General features: G+C 37.1%; 1 long non-coding RNA gene across 3 annotated transcripts; it reads right to left on the bottom strand.

Annotated features, from left to right (window-relative positions):
- Positions 1 to 488: 488 nt before the first annotated feature.
- Positions 489 to 24630, bottom strand: LOC141369072 (uncharacterized). Of its 3 annotated transcripts, none has more exons than XR_012372622.1 (4): positions 24097 to 24630; positions 18106 to 18204; positions 7122 to 7194; positions 489 to 1162 (listed from the first exon to the last, which is right to left on the bottom strand). It is a non-coding gene; the product is annotated as an uncharacterized lncRNA (long non-coding RNA). The 3 variants fall into 3 exon arrangements; XR_012372621.1 differs by having other exon boundaries at positions 489 to 1173; XR_012372620.1 differs by lacking the exon at positions 489 to 1162 and having other exon boundaries at positions 6510 to 7194.
- Between the last annotated feature and the right edge of the window lie 1927 nt (positions 24631 to 26557).

Raw genomic sequence — 26557 nt, forward strand, 5'->3', positions numbered from 1 at the left:
AGACATTAATAACCATATGTATTCGTTTTTGATGGATGGATGCACTAATTAGATCTTTAAAAATGGGGTAAAAGACCCAGGATATTATTCAATATAACTTTAACCCCATTTGGCTAACCAAAGAAAGTCATATACACCTGGCTTAAAGGCAGGGTGCATGATTTAAAAAAAAAAAAAACTTTAGAAAAGGGAGCCGGGCAGAGTACCAAAACACACTTGTAGCCAATCAGCAGTAAGTGGCATGTCTACTAACCGACATCGTTGCCTGGGTTGTGTATGTGTGGGGCGAGTCTATCAACAGAAGGTCCAGATTCTGTTGGGGTAGGGGCGTGTTTGTTTAGGTAATTTCAAATGTCAACATTGGCTTTCAGAGATCATGCACCCCGCCTTTAAGAGCTCATTTTCATTTTGGGGAGAACTATTCATTTAATACATTCAGCAAAGGTGCCTAAATGTCACATACCAGTGATTCTTGGGAATTTGGATAAAATAGTAAATAAATATTGTTCAAAACTCACTGTTTGTAGTTTTTAATACATATTTCAATGTACTTATTCATGTGGTAAATATATTATTCAATTCAATTATTACTTTTGGCTTTTTTAATGAAGTTGAAATGATTATCTCTTAACCGAGGACAGCTGATTTTGTAGGCAATGGGCCAGCATATAATCATTAAATTAATACAAAATTTAAATAAACCTATAAAAGAACCTTACATATGTGCAAAGGACCCCCTGATTATAACATTGATTCTTTTTCTTCATGAATATGTTATTAATTTCCAACAGAATTAGCACTTTTATTAGTGGGACATGTTTCAAGAATCAGTGATTACAACTTATCCATTTTAGCCACTCATGAAAACAACAACAGAGTTTTGGGGGTCAAAAAATGCTAACTTTTTAAAATGGTGTGTCAAAGAGGATGATACTCTTATTTCAGTGTAAACTGCAAAAACTCAAATTAATAAAAAACAGTGACGGCAATCAATAATATTATGTTGTTAATGTCCCCTCCACCATAACACTCATTGCCAATAATGGTGCAAAGAAGAGCATTGCCAGTCTCCTGGGAATGGGTGGAGCCGAGCAAACAGTCTGGCACTGCCAGGTGTTTCGATTAAGACCCAGATTTCCAGCCCACCTTTCTGCTTGCTTTACTGAAACGAAACTAAAACAGGTCAGACACAACCTTAGAAAAAGGACAACAAGATAGCATGTTCTTTTGTGCACTAAAGCACTAATAAAAATCTAATTATTAATAATCATTGTAATAATCAATTCATTGCATTAACCTTACAGTGGGTTACACATTTTTACTATCTAACAATCATTATTGTTTTGTATTATGGGCTTTTATTAAAGGGGACATTTCACAAGCCTTTTTTTAAGATGTAAAAGAAATATTTGGTGTCCACAGAGTACGTATGTGAAGTTCTAGCTCAAAATACTTTTGGGTGTGTCCTTTAATATGCAAATGAGCTGATATTTGCACTAAATGGCAGTGCCGTGGTTGGATAGTGCAGATTAAAGGAACAATAAGTAAGATTTACCCCATCTAGTGGTGAAATTGTATTTTGCATTCAAATTAATATTACTCTCTAGCGCCTCGCTTTTCCAAATGTGTGTTTCAACTACGGTAGCCGTTATTTACTCACTGATCTCTTCGTCCGTTTCAACTGGTTTACGTGTTCTGAACGAAAACGCGTTGGTAGGCTAGTGCTTTTTGTCCCTGTCTGCTATTATAGTTTATCAGTATGGCGGAACGACATGAAAGCCTCCTTGGACTTACCCGTTCAATGTAAGTAAAGAGAAGAAATTCTAAGCTTACAAAGAAAAGACAGATCACTGGCAGAGGTCATTTGACACCAACGAGGACATATTTACGAATAAAGACATTGATTTTGATTAATAAAACACTTAAACCCCTACTTACTGTCCCTTTAACCTCTTATGGAACGGCTGAAATTCCACAAGGGGGCGTATTTGTTCCTCAGACGTTGCACAATAAATGTGACATCCGAATATATTCATTATAAATTGTGAATGAAAAGTGAGATTCGAACGAATGTCCGTAAGTGAACTAATTGTATACAGGATATCGTAATTCGGTAAGAAACGTCAAGATTGTGAGATGAACAAATCGTTTTGGATTAAAAGGCTTGGATATTCCATTTCCTTGGACTTTTGGGGATTTATGAACAATTTGTTTTTTTAGACAATTTTACTGAAGCGGATAAAGGGAAGATTTTGAAGGTAAGTAAATATCCTAAATCGGCACCGCCCGGTTTAGTATAACTAACAACTAGATTACAGTTTTTTGACTGCTATAAATCATATGATGCTTTGTGTGTGCTCTTAATGGAATCCTGAAAGTCTAAGCTTTCAAACTATGTGCCGCATGACCGTATATTTTGAAGATTTAATGCTTCTAAGTTACAATGACGTTTATGCAACCTCACGTGCAAGGGAGGGGGTGTGCCGTGTACGGCCCAGTGTTCCTTATCAGGTTAAGCGGCGGTTTTATCCCCTTCTGACATCACAAGGGGAGCCAAATATAATTTTTTTTACATGCTTGCAGAGAATGGTTTACCAAAACTAAGTTACTGGGTTGTTCCATTTTCACATTTTCTATGTAGACAGAAGCACTGGGGACCCAATTATAGCACTTAAACATGAAAAAAGTCAGATTTTCACAATATGTCCCCTTTAAAGAGTAAAACCAGGAAGGTGGGTTTGGGTCGTGACGTAGGCTGGACTCAAACCTTTATAGTTCCGGAGAAAATCTATTTTGCACAAACATGTTTACAGACATGAGCTGATAACATCATCACAGACGCAGAGAGCACTTCCCATTTCTTTTTAGTGGAAGATGAAAAATAGCTCAAGAGCATCATTTACTGGATGTCCTCTTTTCAGATTAACTTTTCTTGGTAATTAACTTCATATTAACCTTACTAAGAACCAGTTATTGACAATCGTTATTTTAGCTTTATATTAAAAACATTTTCAATTCACATTGGTGATGCTAGTGAAGCACAAACCACGCACTGCATTTTTGATTTAGAAAAAATATGACCCTGATGTTAAACATAAAAGCCACAAACACAACGTAAGCAGGCACTCTACATACGCACATAATAAATGAGGTGAATTACAGGAAGGATGGTAAGAACATTTCGGGTTCAGTTTGTACCAGCTTTGCCTTGTCAATAGAATCACTTCCTCTTTAGGTATTGGGTGAGTTTCTGTATGTGCGTGTGCTCTAAGGCAAAGTGTGTACTACTGATAGTAACAAAAAAAATGCAAAACCACAGGTCTGATGTGTAAAGTGTGAAACCGCTAGTGAGGCAGCAGTGGGGAAATTCACAAACATTGACAGGTTCTTTCCCCACCGCACACACTTATCATTGAGAAAAAAGACCTCAATGAATTCAGACCTCAGTATTAATCACATGAATCTGAGCTGTGAACCATCAGGAGGCCCTGAGAGAATCGACTAACTGTTTTTTTGCATCGATATTGGCTTGGTGGAAGAGATAAAACGTGGTCAAATATATTAACAGACCTAAGAGAGCCATACTGTTATTAGTAAAGTCATTCTCAAATCAGCCAAAATACAGCATGTTTTTCTTTTCTTTTTTTTAACGCCATGTCAGCTTATGGCTGTGTTCATTCATGGTTATGGTCGGGTTTCATTATAAAGAATAAAACTAAAGATTAATTAAAGATACATTTTATTTAAAAACTGTAAAACTACAGTACACTGGTATAGAATTGTTAAAGCAACACTAAAGAGTTTTTGCTCTTTGCTCCCCCTACAGGTTAGAAGCGTAATTGTCCATTACCACTGTCGTAAATACTGCAGCATAGCTGCCTCTGATTGGATTGTAGGTCTGCCGTAAAGCAAGTTTTTGTAGTTTTCACTCGAACAACAGGACCACTACCCGACGGTTGGAAACTTCTTTAGTGCGGTTTTGGCCGATAGAGGGCTGCAAAGCGAATGTAAAAGTGCCATTCACCCTGTTTTGAGTGGATGAACCACTGAAAGTTTTTTGGAAACGTTATTTTAAGGTAAAAAAAAGTCTTTGGTGTTGCTTTAAAATATTTTTTTAAGTATCAACAAAATATAACAACGCTGCATGGTTTAAAGGACTTTTTTAAAATTTAAAGCAAAAGTATAGTGTTTTTTACGTGTGGGCGAACGTATACGCACTGTCGAACGCACAGCCTTACAAAGTATAGTTTATTTGACTTGTTTGTGTACACAGACATTCGACAAAATGCAATGCATCTTCTAGGCTACATACTATGTTTTCCTCTAGGCGCATGCGCGATCTACACGTACAATGCGACTATACTTCAGCCTTAAAGCAACACTAAAGAGTTTTTGCTCTTTGCTCTCCCTACAGGTTGGAAGAGGAATTGTCCATTACCACTGTCGTAAATAATTTAGCCTACTGCAGCAAAGCTGGCTCTGATTGGATTGTAGGTCTGCCGTAAAGCAATTTTTGTAGTTTTCACTCGAACTACAGGACCACGACCCGACGGTTGGAAACTTCTTTAGTGCGGTTTTGGCCGATAGAGGGCTGCAAAGCGAATGTGAATGTGCCGTTCACCCTGTTAAGAATGGATGAACCACTAAAACTTTGTTTGGAAACGTTATTTTAAGGTAAAAAAAAGTCTTTGGTGTTGCTTTAAAATATTTTTTTAAGTATCAACAGAATATAACAACGCTGCATGGTTTAAAGGACTTTTTTAAAATTTAAAGCAAAAGTATAGTGTTTTTTACGTGTGGGCGAACGTATACGCACTGTCGAACGCACAGCCTTACAAAGTATAGTTTATTTGACTTGTTTGTGTACACAGACATTCGACAAAATGCAATGCATCTTCTAGGCTACATACTATGTTTTCCTCTAGGCGCATGCGCGATCTACACGTACAATGCGACTATACTTCAGCCTTAAAGCAACACTAAAGAGTTTTTGCTCTTTGCTCCCCCTACAGGTTGGAAGCGGAATTGTCCATTACCACTGTCGTAAATAATTTAGCCTACTGCAGCAAAGCTGGCTCTGATTGGATTGTAGGTCTGCCGTAAAGCAATTTTTGTAGTTTTCACTCGAACTACAGGACCGCGACCCGACGTTTGGATTCTTCTTTAATGCGGTTTTGGCCGATAGAGGGCTGAAAGCGTATGTGAAAGTGCCGTTCACCCTGTTTTGAGTGGATGAACGACTGTTACTTTTTTTGAAACATAATTTTAAGGTAAAAAAAACTCTTTGGTGTTGCTTTAAAAGACTTTTTTAAGTATCAACAGAATATAACAACACTGCATGGTTTAAAGGACTTATAAAAAATTTAAAGCAATGGTATAGTGTTTTTTACGTGTGGGCGAACGTATACGCACTGTCGAACGCACAGCCTTACAAAGTATCGTTTATTTGACTTGTTTGTGTAAACAGACATTCGAGAAAATGCAATGCATCTCCTAGGCTACATACTATGTTTTCCTCTAGGCGCATGCGCGATCTACACGTACAATGCGACTATACTTCAGCCTTAAAGCAACACTAAAGAGTTTTTGCTCTTTGCTCCCCCTACAGGTTGGAACCGGAATTGTCCATTACCACTGTCGTAAATAATTTAGCCTACTGCAGCAAAGCTGGCTCTGATTGGATTGTAGGTCTGCCGTAAAGCAAATTTTTGTAGTTTTCACTTGAACTACAGGACCACGACCCGACGGTTGGAAACTTCTTTAGTGCGGTTTTGGGATGCAAAGCGAATGTGAAAGTGCCGTTCACCCTGTTTCGAGTGGATGAACGACTGAAACTTTTTGGGAAACATTATTTTAAGGTAAAAAAAAACTCTTTGGTGTTGCTTTAAAATTCTGTTATGATGTAAACTGAATAATCATTTATTATGATCTTACATTTAACATTTATATTTTGTGTTACAATGTTGACTTACAATGTTTACATTTTAATCAGCATGTGGCTTCCTTGGGTTCGAACTCGTGACCTTTTGCTCTACCACCAAGTTATACACTTGGCAGACGAAGTTTTATAATTATGATTATATTTATTATATATTATTATATAATAACATTACATCCATTTGTGTGTTCCTGTGGATCGAACCATTGACCTTATTGTTGCTAGCAGGGTTCCCACACCTTACTTAACTTCAAATTCAAGGACCTTTCAAGGAGTTTCCAGGTCTAATACCCTCAAATTCAAGAAGACATTTCAATTGAGAGCAAGGTTACATCTGGTTACCTCTTAAGATACATTGTTACAGTTCCCTTTCAGGGGGACTCGCGCTGCATCACTGCGGTGACACTTTGTGGACACCTCCAGGGGTGAGTGCCTCTGAATGTGTTTATCAAATTCAACCAATGGTGGGACTTAACGACAAAGACAGGGTGACGCAGGAGCCAGGAAGTATATCGCTATCTTAAATATTGCCAAAGACGGCGTTACAGGGACACAGGAAGTATGACAAGAGAGACGCAGCGTCTCGTTCCCTTGTCAGGGAACAACAGTTACGTACGTAACCCGAGACGTTTTCATGTGTCAATCACAACTATGCGAAAAAGCATTTTGGTATGAATCCACATTCGCATACAGAAGATATAAGCATTTAAAGCGAACAGTTTAGCACGTGTGCTTAAAATGTCTAGATCTAATTTTTATGATATTATCCTACACTACACAGGGAATAATATAATTTTTTTCTTGCATAAAGAGCTTTCAATGACCTTTATCTAAATATGTATATTTTCAAAAACTTCCCAGGGCCTTGAATTTTTTCCCCCATATTCACAAACGTTCAAGGATTTCAAGGACCCGTGCAATGCTTTACAAACTGAGCAACAATAACAGATTTTTTCCTGTATCTGCAAGTCACTAATTTAATAAGTTATTTCAGCATTGCACAAAAGATATCATTGCTTCCGTTACAGCATCCGATGTTGCTTTTGTGACATTCTCAAATCTTGTTGGTATAACACAAATCATCAAGTTTTGCATCTTGTGGGGACTATGTCTACTCATTAAACCCATAAAGGGCACAGAGGGAACTCATTAACAACTTATTAAAGAAGGGCAACTAACTTACATGCTATAGATGCACGTCAGACAGGAGAGCCAAATAAGACACATCAAGCCCCTGCATTGGTTATGTGAAGACCCTACAGGAGAAAAAAATGAATTATTAGCCAAGAAAGAAAACTTTTAATAGATTAAATTTGAGAGTAGATTAAAATGTTGCACAAATTCTGGACAAACAAATAAAAAACTTACAGCTAAGCACATTGCACTTGATACACAAATGACAGCTTTAGTATAAACTGACACCATCTAATAAAGTCACATTAAAAAAAGAAGGCATGAAAAACTTTATTTCGCAATGACTGTACTTCAAAATGGCGTCACATGATGTGATCTGAAATTATTTGTAACCCATGGGTGGGTGGCAGAAACCCAGGGGCAGATCATTGGAAACCCAAGGGGGGCAAAATCAAGCGCAGGATCAAAGGAGAAAAGAAACTCTGGGGAAGAAACGGCCGTTGCCAGGGGCGAGTCGTGCACCTGTACTAGAAAGTCATCAGAAAACTTTCCATTATACACACGCATGCAAAGGCACAGGACCACGCGCTCACTGCTTCTCTGCAGTCCATTCATATCACAAATACAGATATGATGTGTCATCAGCCAACTGTTGCTTTGTATGGGGAGGCAGGCGTGATGAGAGTGGGAGGGGAGATGAGGCGTGACCCTGTGACCTCAATCAAAATGTCTTATAAAGTCCCTATAAAATGTAATTGTAGTATTTTGGCTTTGAGTATAAATACATTAGTCTATAAAGTAACACTCAAAACTTATAGTCTGACATCATTCTGCACTTCAGATTCCAAATTGTGATGTAAACTAAATGGCAACGCTATTGGCCATTTCAAAAAGGGGGAGGAGCCACTCAACACATCTCACTCTAACTTCCCGTTTCAGAGGAAATGACACCAAAGCTGTGCATTTTAAGGCACTTCAGTGAATCTTCAACTTTTCACATGGGGATACCAAAGATAACCGACCCTGAATCAGCATTTAAAGAGAATACAGTTTGTATACTTAAATTTTTATAATCCACAATACTGACAGTGCCATGGTACCGTGATGCTACCTAATAGTACCATGCACATAACTTAATCACATCTTCAATATATTTGAAGTGATTACTAGTAATAGTTAAGAAAGAAAGAGAATGAGCTTCTAGTGAGGAGTAAAGCCATCAGTTTCGATGTGATGCAGCTGTAAGTGTAGTGTAGGGTTCAAGATGACTTAACACATCAAGAGAAAACCGATTCTTATATTCTAAGCTTGTTACAACACATCACGCACCTCACACGCAGTTGGCGATCAACGTTTTGCTTGTCCCGACAAATCGAGATGAGTACAAAGTCTGAATTGACGATGTGACGCTGCTACACAAAATTTACATGCTTGTACATGTACGCACACATAGGCACCTGATACCACGGGCCTTTTCGCTCTGTAAACAGAGGGCACTCGCAGGTGTAGTTTGCATATGATTGATTGTTTAACAGGGTGTAAGAGAAAAGCGCTTGATGACGCACATCCTACAAACAAGGCAGCAGAGAATTATGCAATGCGAAGTGAAGAAATGCTTTGTAACAGGGTCGGGTCCCCAACTTCCGGTACAATCGGCGGCAAACAGGCCACGGGAGCTGCCGTACTAACTGCGATAACGCCGGCGGGCATATTTATATCCGGCCCGGAATTGCTTCCACAAGTCTGAATCATAAGTTCAATCATACACGAGTGTCACTTATCTTAAATAGTTTTCATACAGTGGCTGATGAGTCAGAGAATCCTCATATTGAGCAATGAATAAAACTTCTCTATTGTGTTTGTGAGGATTACACAACAATGTGATTTCGAGGTGCAGTTTTTACCTTAACAGAGGATTTGTCGCAATAACCTGTTACGCCAGAGAAAGAGAAAGCTGTTGTAATTCCAAAGCGATTTCGAAGATTTTTTGACACAAGATCTTGTAATATGTCTAAATCGTTGCTTTTTTATGTTAAACATTGTCTTGGAATGCCATCTGCATCCAAAAACAAAATACAAAGAGTCGGCCAGTAGATACGCAAACAGGGCAGCTATTTTATTACATGAGAGAGTTTTGATTGTTCTTGCACTGAGGTTGGCAAATCGGAGTAAACTATTAAATATGTGTTTAATAAAATTAATGTATACAGGTAAACAATACACAAAAAACAAGTAATCATCCTGCAAAATATATAATAAATATAAGTATAAGAAATACGCAGCAACCCCCCAACACGACTGGAACAAAAGCTAACAAAAGCACTTCATTTTATTTTATAATCTCAGCTTTTTGTTCAAAATTTGGTATTTTTGAAGAAACAATATTTGAGAGGTAATAAAGAAAACAAATGAAGATGTGATGAAACTTTTTTTTGTTTGTTTGTTAAATAGCAATCTTGTAAAATATTTATGCATTTCTGTGAGATAATGCTGGAAAGAAACCCACTTGTAAAATTCTCTTTAGTTGTTCTATTTATTTATCTCTTTCCCAGAGTTATTGTCAATTAAAGTGACACTCCACTTTTTTTGAAAATATGCTACTTTTCCAGCTCCCCTAGAGTTAAACATTTGATTTTTACCGTTTTGGAATCCATTCAGCTAATCTCCGGGTCTGGCGCTACCACTTTTAGCATAGCTTAGCATAATCAATTGAATCTGATTAGATCATTAGCATCGCGCTAAAAAATAAACACAGTGCCTGAAAACAGTCCCCTGCTATTTAACTCTTTCACCGCCAGCATTAAAAAAAAAAAAAGGTGCCAGCCAGCGCCAGCGTTTTTCATGATTTTCACCAAAGTTTAATGCCTTCCAGAAAATGTTATTCTTCAGATATATAAACATACAATATACCAAATGAAAGAACAGACCCTCTGCTTTCAAACAAAAAAACTGTTTCATCCTACCTTGAGTAGTTCTTTTGTAATCAGCTTTTGAATATGGGTAGGTTTCTGCAAAAACACCACATTTTGAGCAAAAAGCTGAGATAATTCCATGTTTGTGATGGACTTTTCATAGAGATCCCATTCAGAGCGATCTTTAAAACAGACACGGACATGCAGCAGCTTGCCATAGAGCAATACTTCCGGGTTTAAAGTTGCGGAAGGGGGCCACCTGGTGGATAATAGCGGTATTGCGGAAAGACGGAAAATCTCGTCATTGGCGGGGAAGCGTTTTCTTTCTTAATTGACGAGATATCTCCTCAATGGCGGGGAAAGAGTTAAAGTTACTAAGGGGACATTTTCGGCTGCTGCGTAATATCTTTGCGCCTACTGCAGTCATGTTACAGCAGCAAAGTCCTTGATTATTACACCAGAATGAGAGTATAGTTCCTAGCCATATCTGCCTAGAAAATCACAACTTTTTATTTTCTGTCAGTCGTAGGACACAATCTAACTACAGAATAGTCAAGTTTTATATAGGCAAAAAAAATCGAAACTCTGTGGTAATTTTTTAGCGCGATGCTAATGGTCTAATCAGATTCAATGGATTATGCTAAGCTATGCTAAAAGTGGTAGGGGAGAGCGGGGTAAGATGAGCCACTTTTTACATATGTTGCCTTATCTGCCTGAAAAAATGAGACAGAAGTCAAACAAAAACATCAACCTTTATTTAAGGATGTCTCCTGTCAAATGAAATGATAAGAATGCCGTTATAACAAAGGGCTTTGAAAAGGTGGCTTCTCAAAAAAAAGTGCTCTTGTGGCTCAACTTGCCCCAGCTGAGGGGTAAGTTGATCCATGTGAAGGGGTAAACTGACCCACTGACTTTTTTTGTTTAAACCCGAACATAGTTAAAAAATTCACACCATTCTTAAATGTAATTTTAAGGGTGCCAAAGAATGCATTGAAATAATGTGTTAAATTGTTCTTTGATATTTACATAGAAGGTATGTAACTTTATTAAGTGCAAACATTATCCAGAAACGTTTTAAAATGACCATTTACAACCCTAGGATTTGTCATTTTAATGAAATTGTCTATTTTTGCCCTATTTGGAAGGGTAATAATAATAATAATGTTGATTGCTCTATTTAAAATGTTTTTAACTAAACATCATGGTGGGGTACATTGAACCGCTGGTTCAGTTTACCCCACAGCATTTGGTTCACTTTGCCCCACGGCCACCATTTTGGGAAAAACTGCCTAGTTTAGTAATTCAGGCTAATCTTTAGCTAAATCATTTACCTGGTTTTATACATTAGCCTATCACCAATATGTATGATATAAATATTTAGACCTGGATAAATTTGCTTTAACATAACAGCCATTATACTTGACATGTATAAATTTAACTTTGATGGGATAAAAACAGTTTTTTGTAAAAAAAATCATACTTATCTCTTTAACTTGTGCTTCTCTTTACCATAGTCAAATAGAAATGATGGTTGCTACCTGGATTTGTGGTTAGACGGCTACAAATCTGTATGGTAGCCTAGATACAGGGGGTGGGTCAACTTACCCACTGGCTCACTTTGCCCCACTCTCCCCTACCTACCACCAGTTCAGACCCGGAGATCGGCTGAATGGATTCCAAAACAGTAAAAATCAAATGTTTAACTCTAGGGGAGCTGGAAAATGACCATATTTTCAAAAATTGGAGTGTTCCTTTAAGAGAAAACGCTTCCCTGCCAAAGACGAGTTTTTATGTCAATCCATATTTCGGGCTATAATGCAGTAGGTGCCGCTTTTTAACCCCCCATAAAACACTATAGCATATATGGATCCAAACGCAGTAAATACTCCATGCATGTTTTAATCGTATTCTGAATCTGATCTCTAACAAAAGCACTTTATAAAAATACAATTATTTCAGCTTTTTGTTCAAAATTTTTTATTTTTTGAAAAACCTACCCATATTTGAGAGGTGATAACAGAAAACAAATGAAGATGGGATTTAACTTTTTTTTGTTGTTTGTTTAAAAGCAGAAAGTTTGTTCTTTCATTTGATATATTGTATGTTAGTGGCGGCTCATGACTGCTCTTCTGAGGGGCGCTAATTTAAAATAAATGTTCGGGGTGTGTTGCTTGCGCTTTCAAAATATGTTTTTGTTGCGTCATGTGAACCATGTGCATCACGTGTTTTGTCAAAATAAGTGCCTGCTGCACATGCGTCAAAACCGTTTATGATAAAAGAGACCCTCACGTTTACAAAATACACGCAAGACATACTTAACAGTAAACTCTGATTATGCATGAGATTATTTGAGTATCTGGCAAATGCGAGCGTCTCTTTTATCATAAACCCTTTAGATGCTTCTGCAGCAGGCACTTATTTTGACAAGACACGTGATGCACACAGGATCTCTCGATTTTTTAAATTACGAACCACACACATGACGGGCTGCTACATACATGTTGTGACAAACTTCGCATCGAGCGCCCTCGAAAAAAGAAGTCACCGGCCGCCACTGTTGTAGGTTTATATATTTAAAGAAAAATTTGTGGAAGGCATTAAACGTTTGTGAAAATCATGCCACTGACTGGTAACATTTTTAAAAATGCTGCTGGGGAAAGAGTTAATGACTAGTCATTTTTATTTAAAAGTAAAAACTTTAACTAGCATGGAATTCACAATTGACTTAAGATTTTAAATCTTTGTTAGTATTTAGTGTGAACCCCATTGTCATTGCAATACATTACAGTCTCTCGATCACTTCGTCAATCACTCTGCACTTCCGCTTCTCATCAGATTCCATGCCGTGAGATAAAGTAAAACTGTTTGACTATTTTCAACCCTGCATGAAACAAAACATGTCTACAAGACAAATGTATCTTGTTCGCGTCTGCTACATGACAGGCAGTTTCACCAATATTATGATTTCCTCTTGTGTGAACCTGTTTAAGTGCTACAGCTGCCATATGGCGCAAAAGAGCAGATTTATAGGTAACAAAATTAGACTAAGGATCTGAGAATCAAAAACTTGGCTCTTAACCCGAGTAGGAGTTCGTAACAGTCCAGCAAAAACAACATAAACGCAGGGCAGGAGTGGAGAAAAGGGGAGTGAATAAGAAGACAGGAGGAAAATAAGAGGGGTTTTGTCAAAATAACGGTTTCCACACAGGGAGATGTTTACCCTGACTGACGTTTTGTGGCGGGAAAAAAGCTGAATTATGTCAGCAGCTGTGAAGTCTATAAAATGGCCTAATACTTGTCTTTTTTCCTCCACAATAGCTGTCTGCCCCGAGCACCGACCCAGAATCCAAAGCAATGGGATAATGGAAATGAAATAGCAGACGTTCTTGTGGCGGCCCACAGAAACCGAGCAATAAAGACAGGTCAGATCCCTAGCGAAGCGTACACACGTTCAAACAGGAAAATGCAGCCAACTCTGCCACACAGGAGGGAAGGGGCTGGGATCTGGCAACCTTCACTTAAGACGTGTGAACTGGCAACCGCATATGCAACTTTAACAATAAACAACTTTTTTTATTAAATCAAATATGTCATTTTTTACCTCTAGTCACTCCAAAGACAAAATGATACTGTAACTGATTTCGAACAGGTTTCCTAAACACTGGATAGGCAAAAAGTAACTCCGCCCCAAATTCACGCCATTGGTTGAGTCAGCATGCCTGCGTAGGCTGCTGACACATGCAGGGCAATGTTTTGAAATCACAACCGAGCCGCAATGTTTACACTTCTCAGGAAAATCAACCTACAAACGGCTTACTTACAGCTGTCTCTACGTATTAAGCTGTGTTTGGAGAAAGTGTTTTACTAAGTAAAAATGATACGCTTTTCCTTTAAGCTCAACATCACTTTAATCACTTTAATTTTAGACTACTGGTGACATCATTGTGTTTGTGGCACTGACATTAATGCTGTAAAACACATTTTTTATATGTAGCGTGTAGGAGACGTCATCCAAATCACTTAAGACTAGACAAAGAGACGGTTGCTTAAATTACCGCATGTTCAATCCCACGACGATGGGGGACGTTCAGTTTGCAATCTGGAGTGAGACTGTACTGCATGTGTGCGTATGGGAGGTGACTATGAGACAGCATCTCCTGGGTTGAAGTAATGTGTGGTTGGGTGGGGGGCATTATGATTTATCAATGTGGGATTTTAAAACACATGAGCTCACTCTGGTGCCTCCACCCACTGCAATGCCACCGGACAGAGACAAAGAAGTTGTCAAGGGGAACGCAAATGGAATGGAGAGCTGTCATCATTTTCATTCAGAAAAGTTTGGGAACAGCTGTCCAGACTAGTAAATATTGTTTTCTCAGGCCTGGTTTATTTTGTAAACTTCTAATTTAATGTCATGACACAATTCAACATTTCTACTTTTCAATTGAAAAACATATAGGTCATGAACACAAACACTGACCCAATAACGGAGCTTTAGTGATGTCACACACTATACAGAGTAATTTGTCATGGTGGAACTAAATTTTAAAGGGACACTCCACTTTTTTTAAAATAGGCTCATTTTCCAGCTCCCCTAGAGTTAAACATTTGATTTTTACCGTTTTGGAATCCATTCAGCTGATCTCCGGGTCTGGCGCTAGCACTTTTAGCATAGCTTAGCATAATCCATTGAATCTGATTAGACCATTAGCATCACGCTCAAAAATTACCAAAGAGTTTTGATATTTTTCCTATTTAAAACTTGACTCTTCTGTAGTTACATTGTGTACTAGGACTGACATAAAATTAAAAGTTGTGATTTTTATGCCGATATGGCTAGGAACTATACTCTCAAGGGGATCGCACACCGGCCGCGCAGCTCAGCGCCGCGCAGCACCGCGTCGAGTCGCGTCTAGGACAACTCGGAGGTATTGTGAACCGGAAGTGCACATTAAATAGCGCGAGCTTCGTCAGATAGCATCTACTTCAAAATGCAAAATATACGTTAACAGCTAATGTTAATCGTTAATGATTTGGGACAAATATGATGTTATTTAATGTTAAACAATGTGAGTGGCGCTACAGGGATTTGAGCAACTTCCTGAGTCACAGCTGGGCGGCGTAGACAGGCGCCACCTGGCGGCGCCGGTGTGCGTATACTCATAATAAACAATGTGTTCGATTTTTTATAGAACGGCGCGGCGCTGAGCTGCGCGGCCGGTGTGCGATCCCCTTCATTCCAGCGTAATAATCAAGAACTTTGCTGCCGTAACATGGCTGCAGGCCAATATCATTGCGCCGCGCCCGAAAATAGTCCCCTTGGTAACTTTAAATAGCAGGGGACTATTTTCAGGCACTGCATAATATCATTGCACCTCCTGCAGCCATGTTACAGCAGCAAAGTCCTTGATTATTACTTTTTATAAAAAAAGTGGAGTGTCCCTTTAACAACCTATAGAGAGTTTATAACATATTTAAATATAGTACAACAAGCTTAAAACATTATTATATAGCAAAGATTTAACTTAAATATAAAACTTTTTAACTTAAAACCTTAGTTACCAAGATACATCCAGTCTGCCAATTAGTACAAGTGTCGTCTATTTACATTTGAGGAAGTGCTCTCAATGCCTTTTATATGTTCATCAAATACCTTCGCTTTAAATACGCTTAATCATGGCCTCAGGCCATTTAGATACCGGTTGGCAGAATCCGCTAAACACCATGTCGATTTTTTTGTGTGCATGGAAGATCAAATGGATGGCATGTGAAAAGAACATTGATCACTTTCAAACTTGAGTCCCTTGTGAGTAATTGGACCTAAATACAACCCGCATGTGAAATGTATCACAGCGCCCCCTAATGTCTTGTTCAAAGAAGTTGTATTTTTTAGAAGTGGAGGTTTTTGCCAAAAAATCTTGCATGTATTTTACAAATTTGTGAAATGACTACAGTGACATTTGTTAAAATAAGGCATTTCAATTACTAACTAAACTTTTCACTGCTATTAAAGTCAAATTACTGAACCTAAACCTAAGGGCCTAAATAAAAAAACACTAATTTGCAAGAAAACATATTGAGGGTTCTGCTATTGACGTTACGGTTATGTTTTGATATACGTTCAGAAATAACATTCTCCAAACAATTGATTATTCCTCAAATTCTGTATCTTCGTCTGATACAGGCTAAAACATTAAGTCTGTTTACACACAAACACACACACACACAGATACTGAAATCAGATGCCCTGTAAAACCGCAATTTAGAGCAGAGCTCAACATTATTAATCATGACCCTTTCAAATAAGGTAATAATAGACCATTTATTTCTAAAGGCAAATCCTGGGGTTGTAAATGGACAAATGGGTGTTTCTGAATCATTTGCACTTAATAAAGCCACATACCTTCTATGTAGACATCAGAAAACAATTAAACTGATTATTTCAATGCATTCTTTGGCACCTTTAAAAATCATCTTTGAGCTTCATAATATCTCATGTAAAAGTTTTTCCAGCATGTAATTTCTGCATGATTTTAAACAGCTTAAATGTAACTCTACATCCTTGTCTCAGTTAGTAATATGTAAATAGATGCTACATTCATTCGTTAGTTTCAGAAACTAACTGCTAAGTCCGGTTTCACACAATGCATGCATGAAATGAGCATTTGCAGTACAAAACGATTTCAAACTGCAGGAATGAGACTGTCTTTAGATTAATTCAATTTTAAGGAGAAAATAATCAGCAATGGTGTTTTGAATGATGAATTTGCACATGTTTGTCTTAAAGCATATTTAAAACACCGCATAGATATATAAATAACAATTAACACTTGATTCTCATCATTTAACACATAAACATTTGTCAAACAACAATGTCAAGCATTAACAGTTATCATAATGTGCCAAATTTTAATATGCACAAATTCAAATCAAATGAGATTTGAGTGCTTTGGCAAGAGAAATGTTTTCAGCAAATAGTAAAAAAAATTGTATCCGTTTCATACGGAAAGCTTGACTTTTTGTTACAATACTTTTATGGTGTTTTGTATTTAACCTTATAGCTCCTGGTCACCATTCACTTTCATTGTAACACACTTTCAGGGGCGTACAAAACACACGCACACACTTTTGATTTTATTCACAGCTAGTTATAAAAACTATAACATAGCCCTAACCCACACCCTAACCCTAACAATAATCTTTCTGCATTTTTACAATAAATAAACCTGTTGACTATACTTTTATAGTGTTTTTACATATAAAAATCCCCAAAGCTAGGTTTTGGGTTCAATTTTCTCCAAACTACAGAGAAGACGACACACACACAGACACGTCATACGATTGAGTTTTGTCAGCAATAAGTTAGTCACTGGATGAATGTTGTGTCATTTTCCTACTCGTGAATGAACAAAATGAATCTGTTCCATTCAACATCAAATGCAAAGAGCTTTTGAACTAGGTTCACATAGGCACATACTGAACATTTATTCAAATGATGAAAAAGTTGATTTAAAATTCAAAGAATCTTAAGACAAATCATTGTGACTCGTTTGTATCTCCACCTTTACCACAGAACTGAGCAATCTCTAAACACATTCACACCTGTCACATTGCCCGTATGAATTGTCCGTTTCCTTCCGTGTGTCTCAAATGTGGTTTCTAGGGCCCTGAGCAGGTACAGATCTGACTCACAGCTCAAACCCGCCCACAACCCAGAATGCACGCACGATTAGAGGGCCATTGTGTGTCCAAAGATGGGGCAGGGCGGGTAAGGCATGCACCTGGGCAATAGGATTCAGGAGTAGGGTTGTATGGTAAGGTATGACAACGTCTTGGTCAATAGAGGGCGTATTTTGTGTGTGTGTGTGTGTGTGTGTGTGTGTATATACAAGGACCACAATATTTGTTAAATGTCACCACAAATTTACTGAACAATACATATCAAATATATTACTTGTGGGGACATTTTATAGTAGATTTCATCATTTGAAAAGCTAATACATCAATCAAATCATGCATTACTTTAAATGAAATAATGTAACAGGTTTGTTTAAAGCTATATATGAAGTGTGTGAGTATAAAAAATAATATTATCCTTATTTTAAAAGTAAAACTACTCACTCGTATGTATCTTTCTAGCCTTGTGATGCCTTGAGATAAATTGGAAAAATGGCCTCCCGAAGTAAAATAAAACTGAGAAAATCTCCTTCTGGGGACAACCTAAAAAAGAAAGGTAAAAAATGTATTTAAAATTTAGAAAAAAATATTTAAAAAAAAAAGTGAAAACATTTTCTTTTAGAAAAAAAAGTGTTTGGTTACAATAAAATAAATAAATAGATAAATAAATAAATAAATAAATAAAATGTGTGCATCTATGCATATAACTGTGTAAATGTTTTGTTATTTTTAACTAGGCTATATATTTTTGGCCAAATGTATTTGTCATTGTAAAAAATAGCAAAATATTAATAATAGCACATAAGATTAGTAAAAGAACCTGAAATCTTAAAACCCCTATCATGTTAACAAATTTCTAAGACATTAAGCACCAAACGTAAATATTTTAACATTGCATTAAAAGTTTGTTATAAGTTTTCTAGAAAGTTTGCAAAAATATGCCAAGCTATAAAAACAAGAAAATAAATTTAATAAATATTGTAGTAAATTGATAGATTATAAATAGTCTTTTATTGCATATGAAAGTGTAGTGTGCATATATACCCATCAAACAGATAAAACATGTTATACATTTTTTAGCAAAATGTATTTGAACGTTTGTAAATAACCGCCCTTCTCAAATCCCAAAGTCAAATCTTTTAGATGATCCTGACTCTGCTGTAAATCCTGCAACATAATATCAATGTGCACTGGCCCAACCCTGACATTTATATTGTCATAGATGATGACAGATTCAAAGCACCCGAGGGTGTAATTGCAATTTTATTTCAGGGCCTTTACTGCATTTTTATTCCGTAAACCTTCAAACACATTTCGTGATTTCTAATGTAATCTGGAGAGTATAAAACTCTATGTTGAAAAGTATCGTATAGAGAAGTACATCGTACGTTATTTTATTGCTGGAAAGCAGGTGCGTTATTTCAGAAACATGAGAGGCTTTAAATCAAACTAATTAAATAAACGAACAGCCTTTTCCTACGCTAACATGTTTCAAAGCTGATTATAGCAAAATTGCATCGCAGAACCACTGTGTAAATACAATAGCTTGAAGAAAAAGGCCACACACACACACACATGGCAGATCTTATAAATGACGTCTTTTACTCAAGTGCAAACATTAAAATATTATGCCCCCACATTGTTTTTTTATACTGGGATATGCTAAATTACAGTGAAGTGTTCATTTCAATGCTGACCATAATATGGCTAATGTAATCATTTCTGTCAGCAACTTATTAAACTAGTAACTAATGACAAAACATTTGTCTCAATTACCATGATTTATGACTACAACTTACTTCTTATACACTATGGCCCGGTTTCAAGGCTTAACCCCAGTCTCAGACTAAAATACATGTTTGAGCCGTCTTAAATGAAAACAGTTTAAAATATATAAAATAGCTTAAAATATATCCGTGCCATTGCTTTGTCTCAAGAAAATATGCACCAAAAATATTTTTCTAAGGCACATTTGAGGAGCTCAGATGCAAAAGCCGCTAAACAATGAAAAAATGATATTAACCGAATGCTCTCAGCATCTATTTTACGTTTATCAAATACTCTTGCTTCAAATCCGCTTAATCCCGGCCTCAGGCAATTCAGAAATACCAGTTTGTTGGCAAAATTAATTATAAGTCTAATAAAAAAATGCATATTTATAAGAAAACAGGTCAGATGCATTTAGAGGGTTTTGCATCTAAGCTCTTTATTTATAAAATCGACTTAAATGTCCCGATTTAACTAAGGCATACTTAAGGCCCTATCTGTGAAACCAGGCCTAAAAGTATAAAGTACCACAGAAATACAATATACTATGATAATACCATGGTATTCCATGACTACATTAACATATACAGTGAATAAGCAATCATATACAATAGCCATCTGATTGCATACTGTACGTAAGGCTGTTTAAAGGCTTATTCAAATCACAGTAGCTTGGTTTAGTAACTTGTAGTAGTTTGTGCCTCTGAAATCGAAAGCAAAGAGTACAATATTTACAACTCGACAAAAATAGTGGTCAGCGAAATTGCAGACTGGTTGAAGTTATAACATCTGACTTTCCTAAGAAGGGGTATAGTACATGTCGTCCTGACTCCCACAGAGAGGGAGACAGACAAAGAGAGATGCTGGGGTCGAGCTCTGACTCATATAAGCAGAGACTGCGAGGTTGAGATACCAGACAAAAGAGCCATCAGAACAAAAATCACCATACAGCTCCATACAAACGTTTATCACACGCCTTGTTCAGTGATTAATGATGTTAAGCGGCTCCGGCTGGACTGCTGATAGGGTCACCTGTCATTCATTACAGGCCAATAAAAACTTACAACACCATAAATTTATACTGAACGTATTCGGCGCGGTTTTATGCACCGTATTTCTTATAGAGTGGCGAGCGGGAAGGAATGACTTGAGAATAATGGGACTGAAATAACATCAGGTGATCTTAAAATATTTAGACCTTTCACCCTCTACTGGACGATAAAAATAAATAAATACTTGCCCTTTAATAAAAATAGCAACGCAGCAGTTATTGTTGCTTATACATTTTGAAATTGATCAGAAAAAAGTAAATTTGGTTCTGAAAGTAATAAAGTGAATTTAGTGAAGTTATAATTTAACTGTTGACAAACAATGTTTATTATATAAATGACAAATATATACCAAACCATCACAGTAAATTTTTTATTTATTATTATTATTAATGAAATTAATTAAATTCATTAAAAGAATTCCAGCCCTGATGTTTATTTATAGTTATACTTTAAATATACACTTTGCAATGTAAGCCATATCAAACCATATCAGTTTCTGCAAACTAAATAAAAAATTATATATACACTATAAAAATATCTGGGTTATTTTTTACCCATAATGGGTAAATAATATTGGACAGAACACATGCTGGGTTAAAAATAACCCAATGTTGGGTTGTTGTTATGCAACCATGAATTATAATAGCCCAACAGTTGAGTTAAAACAACCCATCATTGGGTCAATTTTAACCCAGCGGTGTTAAAAATGTCTGTGTTTTTTTTTAACCATAATGGGTTATTTTTTTTTATTTATTTTTTTACTGCATATACTTTAATGATAAGGTCATTAATATTACAATATTAGCAATACTGATTTTTTTCCCACATTATAATCTAATAGTCGTTTTTAACTCATGATTAATTCTCATTAGAAACCAAACGCAATAAGAAAAGTTTTATTTGCCATGTTTATGTGTTTGTATTATGGACAGCAAAGTGTTTGAGCGCAAACAGTGTTTGTGTTGTTCACTAAAGCCTAAAATAAAACTAGCATCATTAAAACGCTACTCACAGACAAACAATGAAAAGTCTAACAATTTCTTTTAAACAGTTAACAATTTGTGGCTCTGACTGAGAGATGTGCTTGCTGGTAATGATCCTGGTCTATGGCGCCATCATCTGGACATTGTGTGCAATTGAACCCACCCCCCCTTTAAAAAATGAGCATGACAATGATGAGTATAAGGATGAGCTAGGCTCTAAGCTTTAATTCATATCCAAAACGTTAATAATCACTGATCTATTATATCTATAATAAGTATTTAATCCATACATGCGTATGTGCAAAGAATAAATCACCCTAATGTTGTTTTAAAACTATAAGTTTATTTATTCTGTTAAACACATAAGAAGATATTTTGATCGATGAAGAAAAGCATCCAGTTGACGGTACCTATTGACTTCCATGGCATTTGTTTTATCTACTATGGAAGTCAATGAGTAACTGTGTGTCTGTCAACTGTATCATCTTTTGTGTTCAACAGCAGAAATAAACGCATACAGGTTTGTACAACATAGGGGTAAGTAAATGAACTATCCCTTTAAATTTAGACGATGGTTGGAATCACCACAAATAAATGCCTGTAGTTGTATGTAAGACTGACTGGCAAAAATTCCTTCTTAATTTATAAGTTCCCAGTAAACCTCAATGCAATGCATCACAGAGGTCATTGGGTTCATCTGTTACTTTACCAACTCTAACCATTAGATGGCGCTACCGCCCTAGTAGATAACAATTGAATCATAACAACATGCCAAACAGTAAAAAGAGAAGAAAAAAAATAAGTCTTCTCCGATTACATTAAGGGCAGTAAAGTGCTCTTTCCAAAGGAAGTTTCTAGTACATTCTTTCTCCACTTGAACTCAGAGACGGTGCCAAATAAAACACTGAAATTGTAGTGAGTGTGTGACGCACAGGGATATTTAGGCCTAGGCAGGCCTTCGCTAAAAACTACCAGATGTTTTGAAGCCTCTCTCTGTTGCCCTGCCAGCACCTGTATGTCAAAACAGAAGCTTTAAGTAAACTACTGTCTGATAGAGAAGATAAAGATTACTGGAATGGGTGCAGCCAATCCCAGACACTTGAATTTATCGGATACGAAAGCAGATGGCAAAGTGAGTATGATATACTGTGCAGTATAAACGATTACGACTATTAAAATATATTTTAAATGCCCTTGTAAGCACAGTCTCGCAACATCTTTACTCATGCAAAGTATGACAGATTTATTTCAGTCATGACACCTCTCGGGATCAATTTGAGCATGGTCATCGTTGCATGTCAATGTATTTGATCTCGACGAAATTAAATCTGCTTCCGTTGAAGACTTATGCTGATGTTAAAACACATGCTGAAGTGAGCATGCAAGTGATGCTACAAGTTATACAGATCTGGACAGGTGGAGCTGGGGTTGGATGCGGGTGATTTTTAGAGCTCTAATAACGTACTGCGTCATGCTAAGTTACATGACTTTTAAAAGTCAATTTAAATGTAGATGTAGAAGCAGCATGCATCGGAATTGGCTATGAATTACCTGAAAGGTCAGTCAGTTTGATGTGTATGAGAGTTTTTATAACGTCAATATAAACTTACAAAGAACGGTCTCTAGTGGTTATTTTACGAATTGGTTAAGTAAATTATTCAGTATAATACTAAAACACAAATGCACACACGCGCAATAATCGCCACCTACTGGTGAAATTATGTAACAAACAGAAAGAGTCACTAGTAAATGAATCAGAATGAGTAATTTTCGTGAATCCAGTCCATGGGATGTGCAGTAATTTGGTGGTTGTTGCTAGAAGGGATACAGCTACTGCCAAAATCACGTGAAATCTCGCTGTTTTTAGACCCCCCGCTTATCCAAACATCTCGCGAGATTTGGTCGTAGCTGTATCCCCTCTAGTAACCAGAACCTAATTGGGTGATCAATCATAACAATCCCCTGAGAGAAATCGACTCCCCGATGCATTTGATTCGACGAATCGAATCTTTAAGAATCGACTCCCAGTCTCCAAAAGTAAAATAGTGAAGAAAAATAACAAGAAGAAGATTGTAAGGAGGAGCACACCGAGAAAGAAAGAGAAATAAATAAAGTGGTGAGGAAAGTGAGGGCGGGAGAGAACAAAAAAAGAGAGAGATGTGCGTCAGTGCGTAAGGGGGGCGTGTATACCCTCAGTTAAACTGCGGGTCAACGGGTTCGTTCATACCTCGTGAAATGACAACCGATCCAAAACGCGGTGTACCGTTCTGAGACACACAAACACCGAGCACTGAAGCAAACACTATCCGTTATGAGCGCGCGCACACACCTGCAAACCTGAAACCTCAAACGCAGAAACACGCATCCTCTTACATGCGCGTGCACGTGGATTCGCCCAACAGTCTCAACATAGACTGTTTACACACATGCGTTAGCAACAAGGAAGCAATAGTCGGGTTATACAATTTCTTATACAAGATTGTTACACAAACTCTCCAAACAGGAAGACGCGCGCGCGTATGGCGCATTTAAAATACAGCAGCACAAATCACAACACGTGCAACAACAACCGTGCTTTATTCACACTTGTTACACACACACATTGATATTATAAGACTGGTGCAGGTACTTACCAGAAGCAGGATGATGTGAAAACATGCATGTCGAACCACAAAAAAAGTAAATAAAGCATAAACATGCCTTCTCCAAAAACTTGCTGTACAGCAACGCATCAGCAAGAGAGACAGATATAGACGCACATGGGGAAGGAAATGAAATAGGAATAAGAGAAATGAGCTGAGAGGTACGACTTAAGAGAGGGTAAAGAGAAGTGCGACACAGCAGGAAAGGGAGAGGGAAATAGATAGAGACAGAAAGAGAGAGAGAGAGTGAGCGAGAGAGGGCACCTCAGTGTGAGCCCTTGCTGTTAGAGAGAGGGGTGGTCGAAGGCAGATATAGGGTACACGAGTTCAAAGCACTGAGAGAATGAGAGTGTTATTCTGCTACAGCCAGCCAAGTGTTACACAACACCAAACCAGGGGCAACAAGTTCCTCTTCTCTCTCCCTCCCTCTTCCCATCTCTCCCTCTCTCTCTTTCTCATTCACTCGCTCACTGCATCTATGGCACACATGTTCATTATACTTTCTGTTTCTTTTTTGTTTCTCCTATCTTTGTTTTTTCTTCAATACTTATGTTGTATATAAATCACTAGTGAGACATTTTTAATTATTGAATAATTTCTCATACACGCCTGTAAGAGTAAATGGAGAGAAAATGGAGATCTTAAGAGAAACATATTATTATGTGTCTTCTATATCTCCACTTGTGCTTAGATATTTCAATAGTCCGAGATTTCAAGTATACTTGAGCAAATCATTTAGGCTATTCTATCCAAATAATTGTATACAGTAAAATCTCAGTGTATGTCAACAATGCCTGATATTTCTATATTCTCCAATAAGGAATTTTAGGACAACCATCTAAGACAAAGTGTAAACATGAATGAAACATAACTGAGAGGTCTATTAAGTCTTTTTAGATGTAAACAACCTCCGGATCCCTCATTCTCTTCTGTTTGGGAACAGGGCAGGCTGTTTTGCTGTCATAGTGAAACTTGTGGGTTTAGATTACTATGGAAGCATTTGAAGGTTTCTGGAAGAGATCTGCATCACTGGAATTCCAGGAAAACAGAACAGTAAATGCCGTTCTTCCAGTGAATTCCAGGGAATCTTCCTCTACTTAAACATTCGCTGCCAGGGTCACATTCGCTTTCTCGCTGATGCATTACTTTTCGCAAATCTAATTTTAAACGCGAGATCAGGTTGTTTAAACAATGTATTGAGAAATTTTGATTTTCTCAATACATTTTTCTTTTACACAACACGTTTGATTTATGCAGACCTCACATTAAGATGATCAAAGCATGGGTGGTGTAACATGTTCAAGGTCACATATTTCGGATATGGTTAGGATTTGGTCAGGATTTAGGTTGGAAGTGGGTTAGTGTGTTTGGTAAACTGTTCAAGGGTTTCATTAAAATCTAGGTTTTGAACACATGATAAAAATTCCTAAATTTGTTTTCCTCTAGAGATGCATAAATATATGTCAAATATGAAAAAAAAACTCTTGTTGACTTCTAGATTTTTATATGGCCGTAAGGTATAAGTATCACATATATGTTTTAAAAGATACAGGTAGCTGTTAGGGTTGGTATGAAACGTGCAATTTCATCTCTCATAAATCAATAGTGTCGGGGATTTAGCAATAATGAGAGTTGGTTGTCAGGAAGAGGTAGAGAGATGTCAAGGCATGTTTATGTGCTGAGCTAGATAGGACATTACGCAACCACATATACAAACAAGGATCTACAATAAATCTTTATAATAAGATCAACATTGCAGCATTATAAATGATGGTTTTAGATCAAGAATATTTTCATTCAAAAGCTATTTAGCTGTTTAAACATCCCATCAACTTTTGACATTATGCCTGTAAATGAATACGTTTAATAATTCAGCTCATCTTAAATGATCTAACCTTGCTTCTAATCTATACTTGTTCTAACATGACACACAACAAATGGCATTAAATCATCATTCGTGAAAATAAACCTTATTATTGCCCCATCCCACCTACTTTTCTGTACAACCTTAAGTTTCCATCTCATATCAAAAAACAAGCTAAACATCATTTAATGAGATTCACAAGAATGGTACATCAGCTGGCCTGTTTTGCAGTTACTTGCGTCAATGTCGTTTTGGAAAATCCAAAGTCAGACGGATGGTCTGGGAATGCCAGACCTAGTCATATTAGAATCATTTCCACGCAAGTATTACGAGTCAGTATGACTCGCCTGATTAAATGCTCCCACACACGCACACTTGAGCCGACTCGAGTTTCTCGCATGAAAGATGTGTTTTTCCGATCAAACTTGCCAGTTCAGGCGCAATTAAAGCTGCACATTATCACTGCAAAGCTGGAAACAGTCAGTCAATAAATTGAGCTTTGCACGATGTGTTTTAATGTATCTCACATACACTTAAAAATAAAAGCTGTATGGTTTCATAACTAAGTTTATTTGTAGAGGAAAAAGG

Source organism: Misgurnus anguillicaudatus, chromosome 12 (assembly GCF_027580225.2).
Source record: "Misgurnus anguillicaudatus chromosome 12, ASM2758022v2, whole genome shotgun sequence".
NCBI classification, from domain to species: Eukaryota; Metazoa; Chordata; class Actinopteri; order Cypriniformes; family Cobitidae; genus Misgurnus; species Misgurnus anguillicaudatus.